The 17,306-nt window shown below is 46.6% G+C and overlaps 1 protein-coding gene across 9 annotated transcripts in view; it reads left to right on the plus strand.

Moving 5' to 3' along the window:
- PHACTR1 (phosphatase and actin regulator 1) overlaps nucleotides 1-17,306 on the plus strand; it is a 553,099-nt gene that overhangs the window by 328,934 nt on the left and 206,859 nt on the right. The gene's annotated exons all lie outside the window — the stretch shown is intronic.

Genomic DNA, 17,306 nt, shown 5'->3' on the forward strand with positions numbered 1-17,306 from the left:
CTATGGCATGGGGACAGGCTTCTGTGAACAATTATGTCGCAACAAAAAACGGTTCAATCATTGGATTGGGCATAACCCTTATAATTAGGACACCTCTTTCAAGAAATACGACAGCCTCTCATCTTTCCTTTGCATGTTAGAAAATTTTCCCTGCGTCTGTTCTTACCTGTGGCTTGGAGGTAGATACCATCTCCTGTCCCGTAACCTCACCTCCAGCAAGGCTTCTCCCTAGAAGTACATAAATAAAGGATGAATCTTACCTGTACTTGATCGTCCAAACCTTGCACATTCCGGGAGATTGGAAATATTGTACCTACCCAAGTCAGAGCTTAAGAAACCTGCATTCATTTATTCATTCGAAAATATTTCATGATCATTTCCTGTGTGTCATGAATGGTCCTGACCCATCAATCTAGGACTTGTCAATGAGGATGCTTTGCCTGCTGTGAGAGAGGACCGTGTGCATTTTGACCTTAAAGGTCATTAAAGGACCTTAAACATGAACTTGTGAGCAGGGCTGGTTCTAGGCCTGATTCCATGGCACCATGATTCTGTGTGTTGTCTTCCTTTGCTTCTGGACTCCAACCTCAGACACAGTGACCTGGGCAGAAACAGGACTGTCTCTTGTTGGCTGTTTCTAAGAGCAAGAAGACTGTTCTTGGAAGCCCCGCCACCTACAGGCTTCCCTTACAGATCTCACTGGTCAGATGTGGACACCGACCCACTCTTAATCACTGACCAGAGATCTGCCCACTGGTGGTGAGGGTAGGGTCAGATTCTGGGTAGTTCATGGTCCTATAGAGAAAATGGAAATAACTGAGCACAATCTGGGTGGAGGAAGGAGGATGCACAGAAAGGGGCTTGACACTCTCTGTTAAAGAGGAAGCTGGCATCATGAAGTGATGCAAATCATCGTCCCAGCAGAGGGAATGGCAGGTGCAAAGGCCTTGAGGCAGAAATGATGTGTTTCTTGTTGCGTTTAAAGAACAGGAAGATGAGCAGGGCTGGAGCCAGTGAGTGGGGCAGGTCATGGCCCTCTGAGTTGATGTGACATCGCCAGGACCTTAGCCTGAAAGCAGGATGATTCACCGGCGGCTTTAGAGCAGAGCAATGGCATGTTTGTGAGTGGTTGTGGGAAGGACTTGGAGATGAGTAGTAGGAGTAAGAATGGAAGTTGGAGGGGCACCTGGGTGGCTCAGCTGGTTGAACAGCCAGCTCTTGGTATTGGCCCAGGTCGTGATCTCAGGACCATGAGACTGAACCCACGTTGAGCTCCATGTTCAGTGGAGAGTCTGTTAGAAGATTCTTTCCCTCTGGCTCCCTTCCGTGTGCATGGGCCTGTGCGCCTGCACTTGCTGGCGCTCGCGCGCTTGCTCTCTCTCTCTCTCTCTCTGTCATAAATTAGAAATCAATCTATCAATCAATGTATCTTAAAAAAAAAAAAAAAAAAAAGAATGGAAGTTGGTGATGCAGAAAACTGGTCTACCCTGAGTAGAGAAGTAGAGAGAATTGGGAAATATGGAAGAATTAGTTTTGACCACTCTTGGTGATGAATTGGATCTGGAGGAGGGGATGGAAGAGACAGTGTCAAAAACGACTTGTGGGTTTCTGTCTGAGCGTTTAGAAAACTGACCTTGCCATTCCTAAAGAAATGATCAGACTGGGGCACCTGGGTGGTTTAGTCGGTTGAGTGTCTGACTTGGGCTCAGGTCATGATCTCAGGGTCCTAGGACTGAGCCCCACGCTGGGCTCCCTGCTCAGTGGAGAGCCTGCTTATCTCCCCCTGTCCTCCCTGCTCATGCTCAAGCATGCGTTCTCTCTCAAATAAATCTTACAAAAAAAAAAAAAAAGTGATCAGAGTAAGGGCAAAATCAGTCACTTTCAATAAAGTGAATTTGAAGTTCCCGTAAAGTATTATTCAGAAATTAGAGTAGCCTTAATAGCAGAACGGTTCAGACACCATCCAAAACCTTCTCTTTGTATGAAACCATCACATTTTCGCAGTAACCCAACGAAGCGGATGCTGTTGTTCTCCCCATTTTACAAATGTGGTAACTGAGACCCAAAGAAGTTAAGTAATTGGGCCAGAGTCAATACAGCTTGTAAGTTGTTTTAAATCAGAACAGCCTTCTAGGCCAGAAGCTTACATTTAGAAATATTCAGCTTATCCATGTTCAAGCCACAGGAGTGAATGAAGTTGTCTAGGGAGAGTTGAGCTATGGGAATTTCCATGATTAAATCAAAGTCTGATAGACACACAAAAACTATAGAGGAGAACGGGAAGAAGGAAAAGGAGAAGGTCTTCCTATAGGTTGCCTTAAAAAAAAAAAAACAACCCACAACAAATGTTAAATTGTTAAAAAACAAAAATATCTGACTCCTAACAAATGGGTTATAAAAGGTTCCTAACTTCTGCCAGAGTGTGTGTGGAACATGGACCTGTTACATCAGCACTTGAAGTTCTGCCCCTTACAAACTATAGTTTCTATAAACTTCTGCAAGTCACTCCTTTGCATTAGGATTAGGTTCAACTGCATGAAACAAAATCATAATAACTTAAGATAGGAGTTTATTTCTCTCTCATGGAAAAATGCAGAGGCAGACGGTTCAAACCTGTCACGTGTAATGGCTCCACGAAAGTCTTAAGGACCTAGGTGCCACCTGGCTTACTGCTCCTTCATTACTAGGAGGTGACCCTTGTCCTCATAGTGGCTGCCAAGTTCCCACCATCACGCTTTGCTCTAGAAAACTGGGTGAAGGGAAAAGCAGATCAAAGAAATGGCACATCCCTTCACTTTAACAAACTTGGCAGAAGTCCTAACACTTCAGCTTACAGCTCAGTGGTCAAAGGTTGGTAATATTTCCACACCTACCCTCAGAGGAGGCTACGAAACAGTCATTCAGCTGGGCAGAAAATCAAGAAGCTTTCACTAAAGAGAAGAAAGAATGGATATTGGCAGGCAACCAGCCATCCCTGCCACTGTCAATTTGCTCTTTTGTAAAATAAGGATTACCATATTGGCTTTACCTCTTCTGTTGGTTTGTTGTAGGGATCGAATAATACAATGGGCAAGTGTTTGATAAGCTTTTCAGATAGTTGCCTGAGAATGGCCGTTGACTCCTCTTGCACACAGTAGGCGTTTATATTTTGAATGAGAAAATCAGAAAAAGTTAAGATTTTCCACTAATGTGTAGCTGCAAAAAGGCAAGAAATGTGAATTGGAAAGACAGGATATTTTTCTTCAATTTTTGCCTTTCAATGACAAGGCAATTTCAGAGCAACCAAGACTGATATTTGATTAGCTCTGCAGTAAAATGTCTCATCAGTTTTGCCAACTCAGGCACTGTCTGAGAAAGGCAGGAGAATTATCTACAGCAGTTGTCTCATTAACCCACCTGGTCCTTCCCCTTCTGACTTCCTGGTAACATGATGAGGATTCTAGGTCTGCACTGAGGGGAATGGCTCTGTGGTTAGGAAACTAGTTGCCCTCGATGCAAAGTGTAGCCCGTGACTGTGCCTGGAGATTCTCAAAGCAGAAGAAATTCATTTCCCTGTGAATTCCTGACTGCCCTAGATTTATTTTATCTGGGAATGTTAATATTCTTTTTAAGTTTTGAGTTTGTCTCCAGAAAGATGATACTTTTGCCTTTAATAACGACCTTTAAAGATTGTTCTGTCCCACCGAGCAAAGTATTTCTGTTACCTCTCATTATACAGGTGCTTTGTATGTTCCATATCCATTTCCCTTTGCTCTCCGAGTGGAATGGTACTTGCTTTGGGATGGTACTTTCCATTTTAGGATTTCAAAGGGTAGGAGCTTCATCTTCTACTTCCTTCACTCCCCTGTCCCATCACTCAAGTGGTACAATGAATGTGTAACAAATACTTGCGGGGTTAATGCACCATAACCTCATGGGCTCATGGGCTGTGAGCGAATCTCCCAAAAGTGCCCATGGGGACAGAGAGGAGGTCAGAGGCCCGAACTTGGCCCATTTCTTGGGAATCTCTGTTTTTACCTTCCTTGACCTGAGGCCTTCTCATCTGACACCTGGAAACTTTGGAAAGGGGACAGGGACTAGCATAATCAGGGCTAATTTAGTTGTGACAAGTTTTATTATGTCCCCTCAAAGAAAAACTGGAAATATGCTTTATCAATTAAAAGACCGAATTGTAAGTAAAATGTTCTAACTCACCGTTTAATTTCTGCAACGTGGGGATGTTTCCCAGTTGGAACCAGGGCTGTTCAGTTAGTTTCATTGCTGCTCTGTAGCATTTGATGGTTATTAGCTGTGCTTTCTGGAGCCCTCCAGCGAAGACCCAGCAGCCGGCCTCCCTCGCACACTGTCAGACGAGATGAACCAAGAGTACATTCAGACAGAGCATAACCACAGAACCTATCAACACCCTAGATATGGAGTCAGGAGATGTTTAATGAGAACACACTAAGTGCCAGTTATTAGTCTAGAGTTTTCATGTGTTCATATAAGGATTCTACAATCAGAGAAGTAGATATGATCGTTCCTTTGCTCTTAAGGAAGTGCCATTCTGAGATCAATAAATGAACGTGCCCGTACCCACAGAGGTAATCGATGATTGGCACGTAGACCTCAGTGTTCACAGTTCAAATTCTAGGCTCTGAGGTCAGTATTTCATCATTAAATAAGAATTTTAAAATACGCTCCTGATTCGATGTGAATTCAGAACTTCTTAAGGGGAAAAATTAATTGATGACTTCCCCTGCTGAGACCTCTTTAGAAATTGAACATCTTTCTTAGGGCACCTGGGGGGCTCAGTGGGTTGGGCCTCTGTCTTCGGTCATGATCTCAGGGTCCTGGGTCATGATCTCAGGGTCCTGGGATCGAGCCCTGCGTTGGGCTCTCTGCTTGGTGGGAGCCTGCTTCCCCCGCTCCCTCTACCTGCCTCTCTGCCTACTTATGATCTCTCTCTCTTAAATAAATAAATAAATTTTTAAATTATTTTTAAAAAAAAGAAATTGAACATCTTTCATACAGAAGAATAATGAAAGGGCCCCAAAGGAATTATTGACAGGACAAAAAGAATAGGACATTTACCTCTGAAAAAAGACTAATGGAGCTCAATTTCTGTGTTCTGAAACAAGGAAAATTAAAAGTTCCTCACGAAGACCTCAAAAAATACATCAGTGGTTTCTTTCTTTTCTGAATAATAGTTCAGGCAGACCCAAGTTGGAACGATGGATGGCAAAAACACACAAATTATACACACAGGGGAAAGAGAGCGAGGCTGTTTTAGCAAGGACCCGCATTCCTGCGAAAATATTTTCTCCAGGAGCATAGTTTAGATTTCACACAGTCACTATGCAAATGACAAACGGCGCTGAAAAACTGGTCTGTGAACTAATGGGAGATAAACGAGGAAACTGTTATGTCATCCGAGAAAGAAAATGAGAAATCTGAGCTTAAAAGCAGGTAGACTCAGGCAATGATGCCTCCGTGGGATCTGAGGTCTTCACAAGGTGCTCTGTCATTTCTTGTTCAATAGGTAACCCAGGGGCCCTTATTATGAGATCTTGGAATGAGCTCGGGTTGGGGGTGGGGAGGGAAGGCTGAGGAGTGTGTTAACCTTGACAGTATCATGGGAGAAGAGACTCTTGGAAAAAGTTGAATTTAAAAATGTACACACTGCTTGGTCTTGTTCATCCTCAAGCCATCCACGAGGTTTGGGTGTGAGAAATGACTGACCCCTCTCTAGACTGAGGAGCTCTGAGCCCCTTTAACTGCCTGAGTTCGTGGATTCTGGGCAAGTCCCCTGAGGCCTCTGCATCTAACTCCCTGCACCTGTAGAAGGGGTCAAAAAAAGACACTGCCTTGGCATTTTGGAAATTATGCCCCATGGAATGCTGGTCTGTTTTGAAATCTCAGTGTGTCCTACTTGGGAACACCAAGCAGCCATATTTGTGGTTAAATTAAGTTTGGGAACCAAAGCGTTAGTGTTTATAAGGTTTTTTGTTTTTTTTAAGATTTTATTTATTTATTTAACAGAGATCACAAGTAGGCAGAGAGGCAGGCAGAGAGGGAGGGGGAAAGCAGGCTCCCCATCAAGCAGAGAGCCTGATGTGGGGCTCTATCCCAGGACCCTGGGATCATGACCTCAGGCAAAGGCAGAGGCTTAACCTACTGAGCCACCCAGGTGCCCCAAAGTTTATAAGGTTTATTGCAGACCTTCTCAGAGCCTTAAAAAGGTTAAAATGTGATTCTTTGAGAATATAGTATGTTAGCCATAATTGCAGAGCAACAACATTGGGAAATTTGATACCCTTCCTACATAATGGAAATGTTACGAAGATCTAATGAGGTAATAAATGGAAAAGCATTTGGAAAGAGGGGCGCCTGGCAGGCTCAGTCGGTGGAGTGTGTGACTCTTTATCTCTGGATTGGGAGTTTGAGCCCTAGGTTGAGTGTAGAGATTACTTAATTTTTTAAAAAGCACCTATTAAGAATAAAGCACTATATGAACATTAGACATGTTTAAAGACTTCAGATTCTTTGAGGGTTTTGGCACTGACTAACATCACTGAAGTGATCTTCCTCCTCCTTACCAACCTGAAGGCTGTGGATTTACTTGGGAAGGGTGTTAGATTCTAGGCTTTGGTAGGAATGCCATAGTATGTTTTCTGCAGTGTGATTCTTAGACTGCTCACACCAAAATTACCTGGGCTGCTTATTAGTGCCTTCGTGTTACTGGTTCAGATCAGTGACCAGGGATCAAAAGTTTTAGCAGATACTTGAGTTGATTCTTACCTGCACTGAAGTTTGAGATGCATAGCCTGGAGGGTCTTGGCATAGAGTTCAAAGCCTGCAAACTTCACATAATTCCTTAGTGGTAAAGTGGTAAGGAACTTCTGGCCAGGTGGTCTGCCTGAAACTAGAGGAAACTTTTTATTTTTAGATAACTTTTATCGAGTCTCCAGTCTATGCCCCCAAAGGGTGTGTTTAGTATACACCTGCTCATCCTTAAAAGTCAGTAGTATTCCTAGGTTGTGGGAAAGCAAGCGGAGAGGACTTCCTGAAGGTTACACAGTGAATTTGTTAGAGCCCTTTAGTGAACCTTTAGAGAACCCAACCCACTTAGGCTTAAGTTAAAAAGAGAATGTATTGTTGAAGATAATGTCCACTGTTAGAATGCTTTCAGGAAGGGCTGGATCCAGGAGCCCAAATGATGCCATGAAGTCTCAGTTTCACCTGAGCCATCCATCCTTCAGTTCTTTTCTTCTTCTCTGTTGTTTCAATTCTCAGACAGGCTCTCCCTTCAAGGTGGCAAGAATATTCCCAGCAGCTTCATGCTGTAGAGCAAGGGTTGGCAAACTATAGTTCAAACGGCTGGCCACCTGGTTTTATCAATAAAACAGTATTGAACATAGCCATGCCCATTTGTGTATATTTGTGGCTGTTTTCATGCCCCAGGAAGTTAAGTATTTGCAACAGAGTTGTACGGCCCATAAAGCCTAAAATATTTAGGATTTGCCTTTACGGAAAGGGTTTGCTGACCCCTGCAGGAGAAGCCAGGTTTTGTTGAGGTTTGATTTTGAATCTGTGGGAGGCACTACTTATTTATTTCTAGATTATCAGACCCTAGAGTCTGATGTTTTAAGATAAACAAAGAATCAGGGCGCCCATGTAGCTCAGTCAGTTAAGCGTCTGCCTTTGGCTCAGGTCATGATCTCATGTTCTGGAACTGAGTCCTGCATGGGGCTAGCTGCTCGGTAGGACCCTGCTTCTCCTTCTCCCTCTGCTCCTTCCCCCATGGGTTTCCTCTCGCTCTCTCCCTCAAATAAATAAATAAAATATTTTTAAAAAATGAACAATGAACCTACATTACTTAAAGATTGTTGCTTTGGATTAACACAAAACTTGGGAGTTCATTTACAGTTTAAATAAGTTCCATTCCCAACACAAATATATTCTATTGATTAAAAAAAACAATAGAACATTCTGTAAGTTTTTGTAGTCCTTGCGGGCTTTGGTGGGTGAAGGTTAGATTCCCATTAGATGAAACAGGAATTTTGTATTGAATGTCTCAGGAAGAACTTGGTTTATAACATCTATTATCTCGATAAATAAAACAACACAGACATGCATAAATTTAAATTTTAAAAAACATGCCCCCACCTGTCCGGTCTGTTAGCAGTGCTCTTTGTTCGTTGACTGCCTGTGGTCATGGAACGCAAATATCCTCTCTACACAGTGCTTAGAAAATAGGAAGTATTTGACATAATAGGATTGTTCCCTCTCAAAGCATTGGAAATTGCCATTGTGGCTTAGAGATTCTTTTCATATTAAAGAAGTCTGAGTGAAGGTTTTTAAGTTTACGTCCCCTGCTTTGACCAGGCTTAGAGAGAGCCTGTCTAATGGGCAATCCCAGTTGAAACAGCGTGTCTATTAATAGCCCCAGCTGAGCCCAGAATTGAGGCTCATTGCCTGGTCTCATCGAGGCCCAGTGCCTGGTCATTCAGTCCCTGACTGAATGGCTAGGGGCAGGGGTGGGGCCGCGGAGAGTGCAGCATTCTGATTGGCCCACGCTTGGTCACGTGCCCACCTCCCCCGTGTCAGGAGTGAGGTCATCCTTTCCTGAACCACCACCAGGACTGGAAGTGGAGAAAGATGACTCCAGAGGAAAAGCAGGACCTTTTTGCCACCTGCTGGGAGGCCAAAAAAGAACTCAGACCCACCCATAGCCCCTTAAGTGGTGGGTTCAGGATCTGGACCCACATCCTCCTGGTTTTAAAACTAACATTCTTGGGGCGCCTGGGCGGGTCAGTGCGTTAAGCCTCTGCCTTCAGCTCAGGTCATGATCCCAGAGTCCTGGGATCGAGCCCCACATCGGGCTCTCTGCTCAGCGGAGTACCTGCTTCCCTCCCTCTCTCTCTGCCTGCCTCTCTGACTACTTGTGATCTCTCTCTGTCAAATAAATAAATAAAATAAAATAAAATAAAATACTAACATTTTTTCCACTGTATACAACATACAGCTTTTGCTGAATGAAGCAGATCTGACCCTATCCCAGGCCAGACTCTGGTCCCTACTGAGTTTCTAATCGCAGCCCATGGTGTGGGTGCAGAGTAGACAAGGTCCTTATGGTTCTACAGGTCCTACTGACCTGGGATGGGTCTCCTGCACACAGGGATGCATGTATTTTATGACCTCTCAAGCTAGGGCGGACAACTGGCGTTTTCTCTTGCTGGAGTAGGATCCATTTCTATTGGCATCTGTTTCATAAGTGGCCTTTTCAAAAAGAGCCTCATGTCCATGCTTCTCCCAGGAGCCCTCCTGTAACTCCAGCAGGACAATAGAGGCTTGAAGAGCCGCGCTTTCCTAGAGTGGGCAGGCGTTCCTGAAAACAGACAAGGCTTAATTAATAGCAGGTGTTTCTTCTAAGCATCCTGTCTTTGTGGCCATTAGTTCCTCCTCCATTTCCCCGAGGGTAAGACGGGGATGATGATAATTGCACTGCCTCGTGAGATTAGTGTGGGGTCCAGAAGACACTACCACCAGTGGCTTGGTCGGTGCCTGGCACAGACTCAGTGAGTAAAAAGGGGTGGGTGTTTCGTCACTGTCCTCGTCATCCTTGTCAATGACGAAGGAAGCACCATCCTGTGTGGGATCTCCCTTCCTGGTGTTGGGAAACTGGCCACCCTCTTACCGGTGAGCCGAGTTCCATACACTACATTAGTCTGGCCACCGAGCCTCCTTCTGCTATGATGGCCTGTACATCCTGAGCCAGTTCAGTTGCTCCCTTTGCTCTCCTTACAAGTCAGTGCATCTTAGGGCCCTGGATTTAGGGCCATGCCGATATTCCTCTAGGATTTCACTTACTGCTTTAAGAGAAGACAAGCAGAAAGACTCCGGCCATCTTTGATCCCATAGGATCCATGCATTCCCTCTCTCCCGGCCCTCTGCATACCGGCACGGTGTCCTTGTGTCCTTTAGCCAAGGTGGCTGTAAAGGATGGTCTCAGTCTGTTCAGTGTTCAAGGAAGTGAGGAGCCCATACGTGCATCCTTTGGGCTCTGCTCCCAGCAGTGGGGGGACCTCCCTCCTCCCAGGCAGAAATCTCCGGAGCCAGAAGAAAAGGAGAGAGTTGGCCAAGTGCCTGAGCAGATAGGCTGAGAAGGATGGGCCCAAGTGTATGCTTCTCCCACCACGTCCCAACCCTCAGGAGAGCATCACACTGGTACATCCTTTATTGGTTCTTACATGGTGAAGAATCCTCTTTTTGTAGCAACAAGACTGAGAAGCAGCTCTCAGCACGGACATCTACATGTCCCTGCAGAGGCACCATGGCCAAGACTCAGATGTCATGATGGTGTCTGAGGGTTGTGTCCAAACTGTAAGTGTGGCTTCCCATATGGTGTACTTGGTGGCACCCAGGCAGAGAAGGCAGCTCTTTGTCCCTCCTCACTGGGGCCTGCGACACTCACAGCAACTTTGGATTGAGATGGACGAATCCTTTGTTAAAGGCAGCTGTACCTCCATGAACACGAGGCTGGGCCTGTATCGGGTTCATATACCTCAGTTCCATCCATCTTTGACGGATGGTAAGGGACGGGGAAGAAGGGGGTGCTCAAAGGGTTGGAAGACCGGGTAAGGGCAGTGAAGGTCAAAGAAAGGGCGGAGCGAGTGGATGGGTGAGAATACCTGAGACCCTTGTACTCAGCCATACTAATACCATTGGGGTTTCGGGCATCATGTTTGCATTTGCACTGAACCCGTTAGTGGCCCCGTGGTCAGTGGGCAGTGCTGTCTTATATGCCACCTCCTTATAGACTGATAGGCGTTCTTCAAACCAGGTAACCTGTCCTGGGCCAAAAGAGCCTCCGTGGGCCCCCACGGCCCCCTCCTCAGCAGCCCACCCCTTGTCCCCTCGACCCCCTCCTCTCCATCTTCTTCCCACTCCTCAACTCCTGCACAGGACAGGAGCTCCTGATTTTTAGAATAAAAACATGTCTGTCCTTTGTTTTGTTTTAAACATACTTCACAGTTAATACAGATCAGTCCTAAGGTGGGACCAACGCTCTCCAGAGAGTTCTGGCCTCCCTAAGACCATGTGGTATAACTTCAGGAGTGAAAAGGGGAACATACAGGCCTCTTTCTCCCGTGGAAGCCCACTCATCCTTCATTTTCCTGCCCCAACGTATCTCTGTAAAATGGAAAGTGTCTCTCTCAAAGCGGGGAAGCCACAGGCGTGGAGCATTTCCTGCGCGCCTGGGTACCTGTGTGCTGTCAGTCTGCTTTTGTGAGGGAAGGTAACGCCACCAGCGGCAGAAAGGCCACTCCAGGTTCCCCTGCATCGCTGACCAACCAGCCGACCTCACCCCCATCCCGAGCTTCGCCACCACTCCCAGGATGGTGAGATGGGGTGAAAACTTAACCCCTTCAGGAAGCTGGAAGGAGAAGTGAATGTTCTCCATAAACTTCCTATTTCAGATTCCTAGGTGGACTAGTCTAGTCTCAACTCTGGGTTGAGAGGCAGGTATCCAGTTGGTGAGAGTCTTAGGTCCTCCAAAAGCCTAAGGAGCACTTGGCACCTGGAGAGATTTATGGGGGTGAGGGTGCGGGAGGATGCCTTGGCCTCTGGCTCTGTTGATGACTGGGCACCACATAGCCGAAGGACTGTGCCATCCTCTCTCCCTCCTGGACTTCTCAGGGGACCATTGTAGGACCCTTTCTAGAACACCAAAGTTGGTCCTTCCTCTAGATAAGCCTTGAAGGCCAGGGCACCATGAGAGTGAGAATGGTAAGGGTGCCGACTTAGGTCCTCCCCCGCCCCAGCCCACACTCCCACGGCATGCTCTAAGAACCCACCAGAAGCCACCCCAGGCTGCCAGAAGGGGTGGGCTTCAGGGCACACACAGACACAGGGGTCTGGATTCTGGTCTTTCGAATCCCACCTCACTGAAGTCTCTTTCCGCTTGCTTTTCTCAAGGGACAGGAAAATCACGTCCCAACCATTTCCCCCATCTCCCCCACCGCCCCCCAAGCAGAGTGAATTCCAGACTGCCTAGTCACTTGAACAGCATTTACCTGGTTGGAAGTGCTGGGAAGACCCACCCCCACCCCTCCCCAGAGCTCCACTGGCCAGCAGAGCTCAGAAGCTCAGCTGTCTGGCCTCCTGCCTTTTGGTTCAGTCTTCTGTCCTGGCAGTCGACATTTGAGCTGATTCATGTCTAAATGAACAGTTTCTCCAGACACCTGTCTCCTCTCTCTGCGGCACAAGGAAGCCGCCTTTGAGAGCCATGGGCTTGGGCCTAGTAGCCTTTTCATGGACTGTTTCAAAAGAAGGCTGTTCTTGGGGGAGCCTGGGTGGCTCAGTGGGTTGGGCCGCTGCCTTTGGCTCAGGTCGTGATCTCAGGGTCCTGGGATCGAGTCCCGCATCGGGCTCTCTGCTCAGCAGGGAGCCTACTTCCCCCTCTCTCTCTCTCTGCCTCTCTGCCTGCTTGTGATCTCTCTCTGTCAAATAAATAAAATCTTTAAAAAAAAAAAAAAAAAAAAAAGAAGGTTGTTCTTTCTGGTCTAGGTGCCCTTCCCTTCCACTCCTGCGAGGTGGGACATAACTTGAGGCTGAGCCTGGTTTTACTTTCTGTTGCTCTTCTTCCTATCCTTAGTGTGGAGTGCCAATCCTCACTTGTAAACCCTCCAATTTCATTATCTGGTGGCGAAGCAGCCAGGTTGGGAGACAGCCCCTCTCGTCAAATGAATTGGGGAAAAACGTAATGTGGATGATTAAAATATAAATCAATTAGAGTAATCCAGTCTGCTCAATAATCTGTACTTAAGAGCTAAACATCTTGAATTTAATAATGTACTTATTAAAGATCCATTTAACTCTGGGGCTATAATTATGCCTTTATAATGCTCTGTCAGCTTCTTGCCACTCTAGGTTTTTTTTAAAAGGCACTCCTAATTTCTTATAATTATTTTAATGTAATTTTGGAATAATTTTTATTCACTTTTTTTTTAAGTTGGATCATGAAACAGCTTTTTGGTCCTGGTGGTGCATTTTTCTTAAGACAACTAGTGATACTGATTTTATACTTTTATTTTTTTTTTTAAGATTTTATTTATTTATTTGACAGAGATCACAAGTAGACAGAAAGGCAGGCAGAGAGAGAGAGGGAAGCAGGCTCCCCGCTGAGCAGAGAACCCAATGCGGGACTCGATCCCAGGACCCCGAGATCATGACCTGAGCCAAAAGCAGCGGCTTAACCCACTGAGCCACCCAGGCGCCCCCTGATTTTATACTTTTCAAGAAGTATCTGAATGAACAGAACCTGGTGTCCTCATTCGTTCACTTTTTAGCAAACTGTTACTGGATGTCAACTGTGAGCGCAAAACTCAGTATCAATCCTAACTCCTGTCCTGATTTTTTTTTTTTTTGAAGGATTCAGCATATAATTTCTTCCTTTATCAAACTTTTAGAAATTTTTTAAGATTTTTTTAATGTATTTATCTGAGAGAGAATGAGTGAGAGAGAGCATGAGAGAGGAGAAGGTCAGAGGGAGAAGCAGACTCCCCAAGGAGCTGGGAGCCCAATGTGGGACTTGATCCTGCAAGTCCCGGATCATGACCTGAGCCAACCAACTGAGCCACCCAGGCGCCCCTCTTCCTTTATCAAACTTTTAATAGAAAATGTTTCAGGTTGGCCAAAGTTAGAGAAGTCTCAAACTGGATACTTTAAAAATTTTACCTTTCGTGTCTTAGACCAGAGACGCAAAAGAAAGAAACATGGAAACTCTCCCAACCCCACGCAGATACCGAGATATGCACGAACTTGTGGGTGGACTTTCAGTGGTGTGATGGCCCCATGAAGGCTGTTGGGATCTGTAGGGACTGCTGTTTAGAGAGGTACTAGCAGATGATTCTGAGTCAGCCACTCAGAGGTTCTTGAGACCCAGGCAGGAAATGTGAAGCTTCTCCTGTAAGTTGTGGGAAGCCACGGAAAGCCGTTGGGAAAAGCAGGCTTCTGGAAGTATAATCCTACAGTAGTATAAAATACAGGTTTGAAGGCCAGACAGAGGCTGAGGTTTGGAATGGAGGTTTGGGGACTTAAATCTGGATAAGCCTCACTTGGGTTATAAACGAAGGTGAGAAATGGGAATAAGGCAGTGAGTTTGAAAGAGAAAGCGATCGTGTGAAAATTGGGTCACTAGATGGTCCTGACTTCCTTCCTGGACTCAAAACCCCCGTGGTTTTGCCACAGTTCTCACATCTGTCTCTCCCCCATGGAGACTCAGCTACTGAGCACCTTTGAAGAAGCCCCTAATCCAAGCAATGGATACCATTTATTCACTAATTTTTTTAGAAGATTTTGAAAGCTTTTTTTTAAAAAAAATCTTTTTAATAAAAACTATTTCTTTTAAATAAATACCATTAAATCTTTTTAATAAATACCATGTAATAAATGCCATGTATTTATTTTTTTAAAAAGATTTTATTTATTTGAGAGAGAGTGAGCATGCACATGAGAGAGAAAGAGAGAGAAAGAGCACGAGGTGAGGGAGAAGGAGAAGCAGGCCCCCCACTGAGCCAGGAGCCCGATGCGGGGCTCGATCCCAGGACCCTGAGCCAAAGGCAGAGGCTTAACCACTGAGCCACTCAGGGGCTCCACTTAAGAGAATTTTGGTCACAACTTCTGTTTATTCTTTTTATTGTTTAAAGCACTTTCATGTAAAGAGAGGAACTTCCAGGTTCAGCGTGGTTGAGGCTGTTCGCTTGTTGCCTTTGGTTGCTTCTCCTTCCTCACTGTAGCTGGTTTTCTTCCCTTCTCTCCTCCGCCCCTCTGCAGTCGATACTCAACTCAGAGTCTCCTCATTGGGTCCCTTCCTCCCCTCAGCCCCCAGTCACCCACTGGACTAATCTCCCCGAGGCCCCATTGGATGTGTGACACTTGGGCTCAGGGACCTCTGTCCACACTTTCAGAATAGAGTCTCCCGGTGACTAACCATAGTTCAGTTCGGAATAGAGTCTCCCGGTGACTAACGCCTGCCTATGCAGTTTTGATCCCACCACCTCCTCTTCTCCCCGGAAGCTCAGCCCCCCTTCCCCTCTGCTGGCAGCCCGGCCCACCGTCCACATCCAGCCTCTCCTCCCACATCTGGGCAGATTTCCCTTCATTTGTTCTCTCCGTTGCCCTAAAATGTGAAATCCCAGCTTCCAAAGATACTTCTCAGAAAAACTGCATTCTTTGGCTCCAAAGCCCTTGTCGTGGAACTACCTCCCATCCTCTGTGCTGCTTTCTTTTCTAATCAAAGTTTTTTTTCTTTTTTTTTAAAGATTTTATTTATGTATTTGACAGAGATCACAAGTAGGCAGAGAGGCAGGCAGGAGGTGGCGGGGGGACGGGTGGTGGTGGGACACAGGCTCCCTGCTGAGTAGAGATCCCGATGCAGGGCTCGATCCTAAGACCCTGAGATCATGACCTGAGCGGAAGGCAGAGGCTTTAACCCACTGAGCCACCCAGGCGCCCCTAATCAAAATCTTTTTTAAAAAATGGAAAGTCTTGGGGGCATCTGGGTGGCTCAGTGGGTTAAGTGTCCGACTCTTGAACTCAGCTCAGATCTTGATCTCGGGGTGGTGAGTTCAAGCTCTGCTGAAAATAAAAGGGGCGGTAGGGGAGGGAGGTCTTCACTTTCTCTCCAGTCATGAAACACTAAAACTTCAGCCAGTGCTGCTTCCTTGTCCTTCCTCACGTTGATCTGGAAAGTTGCCGAGAGCCCGTGATTCTGCCACCTGGCTGGATCTCGTCTGCCAGGCCCCTTCATGCCCTACCTGCGTTCTAGTCACTTCCCCTTAAGAGGATTGCAGTGGCCTCTCATTACTCTCTGCCACCTGTGTCTTCCAGTTCAAGCTTCCATTGCTGTTTCAGTGCTAGTCCTAGAAATAAATCTGTGTTTTCTCCATCACGCTCATTAACACGAAGCTCGTCCCCCACCCAGACACTCTCGATCTCCTCCACTGTGTTCTACTTTCTCTTTAATTCCCCCCCCCCCCCAAACACGCTTCTTCAAACATAGTGCACAGTTGACTTAGTTGTCCTGTGTGTTACCGGCTCTGCCCCCTGCCCTCCCAGCCAAAGAAAGCTCCATGAGTTGGTGTTCTTAGCTGTTCTGTTTGCTGACCTAATTCAAGCATCTGGTACATGGTGAGCACTCAGTACATATCTGTTGCCTGTCATAATGTCCATGCCTGTCTTCACATTCTCGTCCTTTCCTCTCTGGTTGTAGAATAAAACCCAAATGCCTAATAGAAACTTCCCGAAGCTTGCCTGCTGGGCCTCCAGACTCCTCCAGCCCCCGTCCCTCACTGTGGCTCTCCATCTCACGTAGCTTAAGTGATGCTCACGATCTGATCGGGTTTCTGGACGTGCTGTGTTCTTTCAGCCTTCTCTGTTTCTTTGGGGTCCGTTTCTTTCCAGAGATCCACTTCTCTGTCTTTCCTACATAGGAGGAACAGTTCCTCCTTTTTCAAAGTCTGGCCAAAAATGTCTTCTCTGGGTCTCCTCCAGGGTTGAGAAGAATTAGTCTCCCTCTCCCTTAGGCTTCCTTTGAATTCTGTATGGTTACTCCTGGTGTGCAGTGGAGACCCCTGGGTCTCCTCCCCTGACTCTGCCCTGTCACATCTGGGGCTGCTGGGTATCTGCCCCAGAAACGATCGCAGTGTCTGTAGGATGTCACGTAGTCACTTACTGCGGGGGTTGAAGGGAGGAGCTGCTGCGCATTGGACCACATAGTCAAAGGTTTGAGGACCGTCACCATGCAATATGTCCAGATTGTCGCCGCCCTCAGCCCCACACCTGTGCCTGCCCCATGTTCCCTGTTTCCATCTGTGAGGGCTGTCACTCCGCTGACCTGAATCTGGACACTGGGAGTGGTCCCCCTCCTCTCCCTCAGGTCACCCAACTAGGGCTCGTTGACTTTGTTCCCAGACATCTCCCGACTCTTCCCTTCATCCTGCTGTTGGGAGCCTTTGCCAGCCCGTCATCTCTGTCACCAAGCACACTGCCTGGCACATGGGGGCAGGTGCCATAGAGCTATTTCTTGAATCGGTGAGTCTCTGAGTTCAGACCACTTCAGGCAACAACAGGCAGATGGCCAGGCTGTGAGATCGAGCTCCTGAGAAAGCCCTAATGTTGCAAAAGTCTGGGCAATTCTTCCGGAGATGGCGTTAGAGGCCCAACAGAGTGGTTTGGGGTCAGTACCACAGCTCGTGATGTAACCGGACTTCCTAGAACAGTGAATCTCTCTCCCCCTCCTGATTTTGCTGAGGGGGTTA

The sequence above is a fragment of the Mustela nigripes genome, chromosome 5 (assembly GCF_022355385.1).
Source record: "Mustela nigripes isolate SB6536 chromosome 5, MUSNIG.SB6536, whole genome shotgun sequence".
NCBI classification, from domain to species: Eukaryota; Metazoa; Chordata; class Mammalia; order Carnivora; family Mustelidae; genus Mustela; species Mustela nigripes.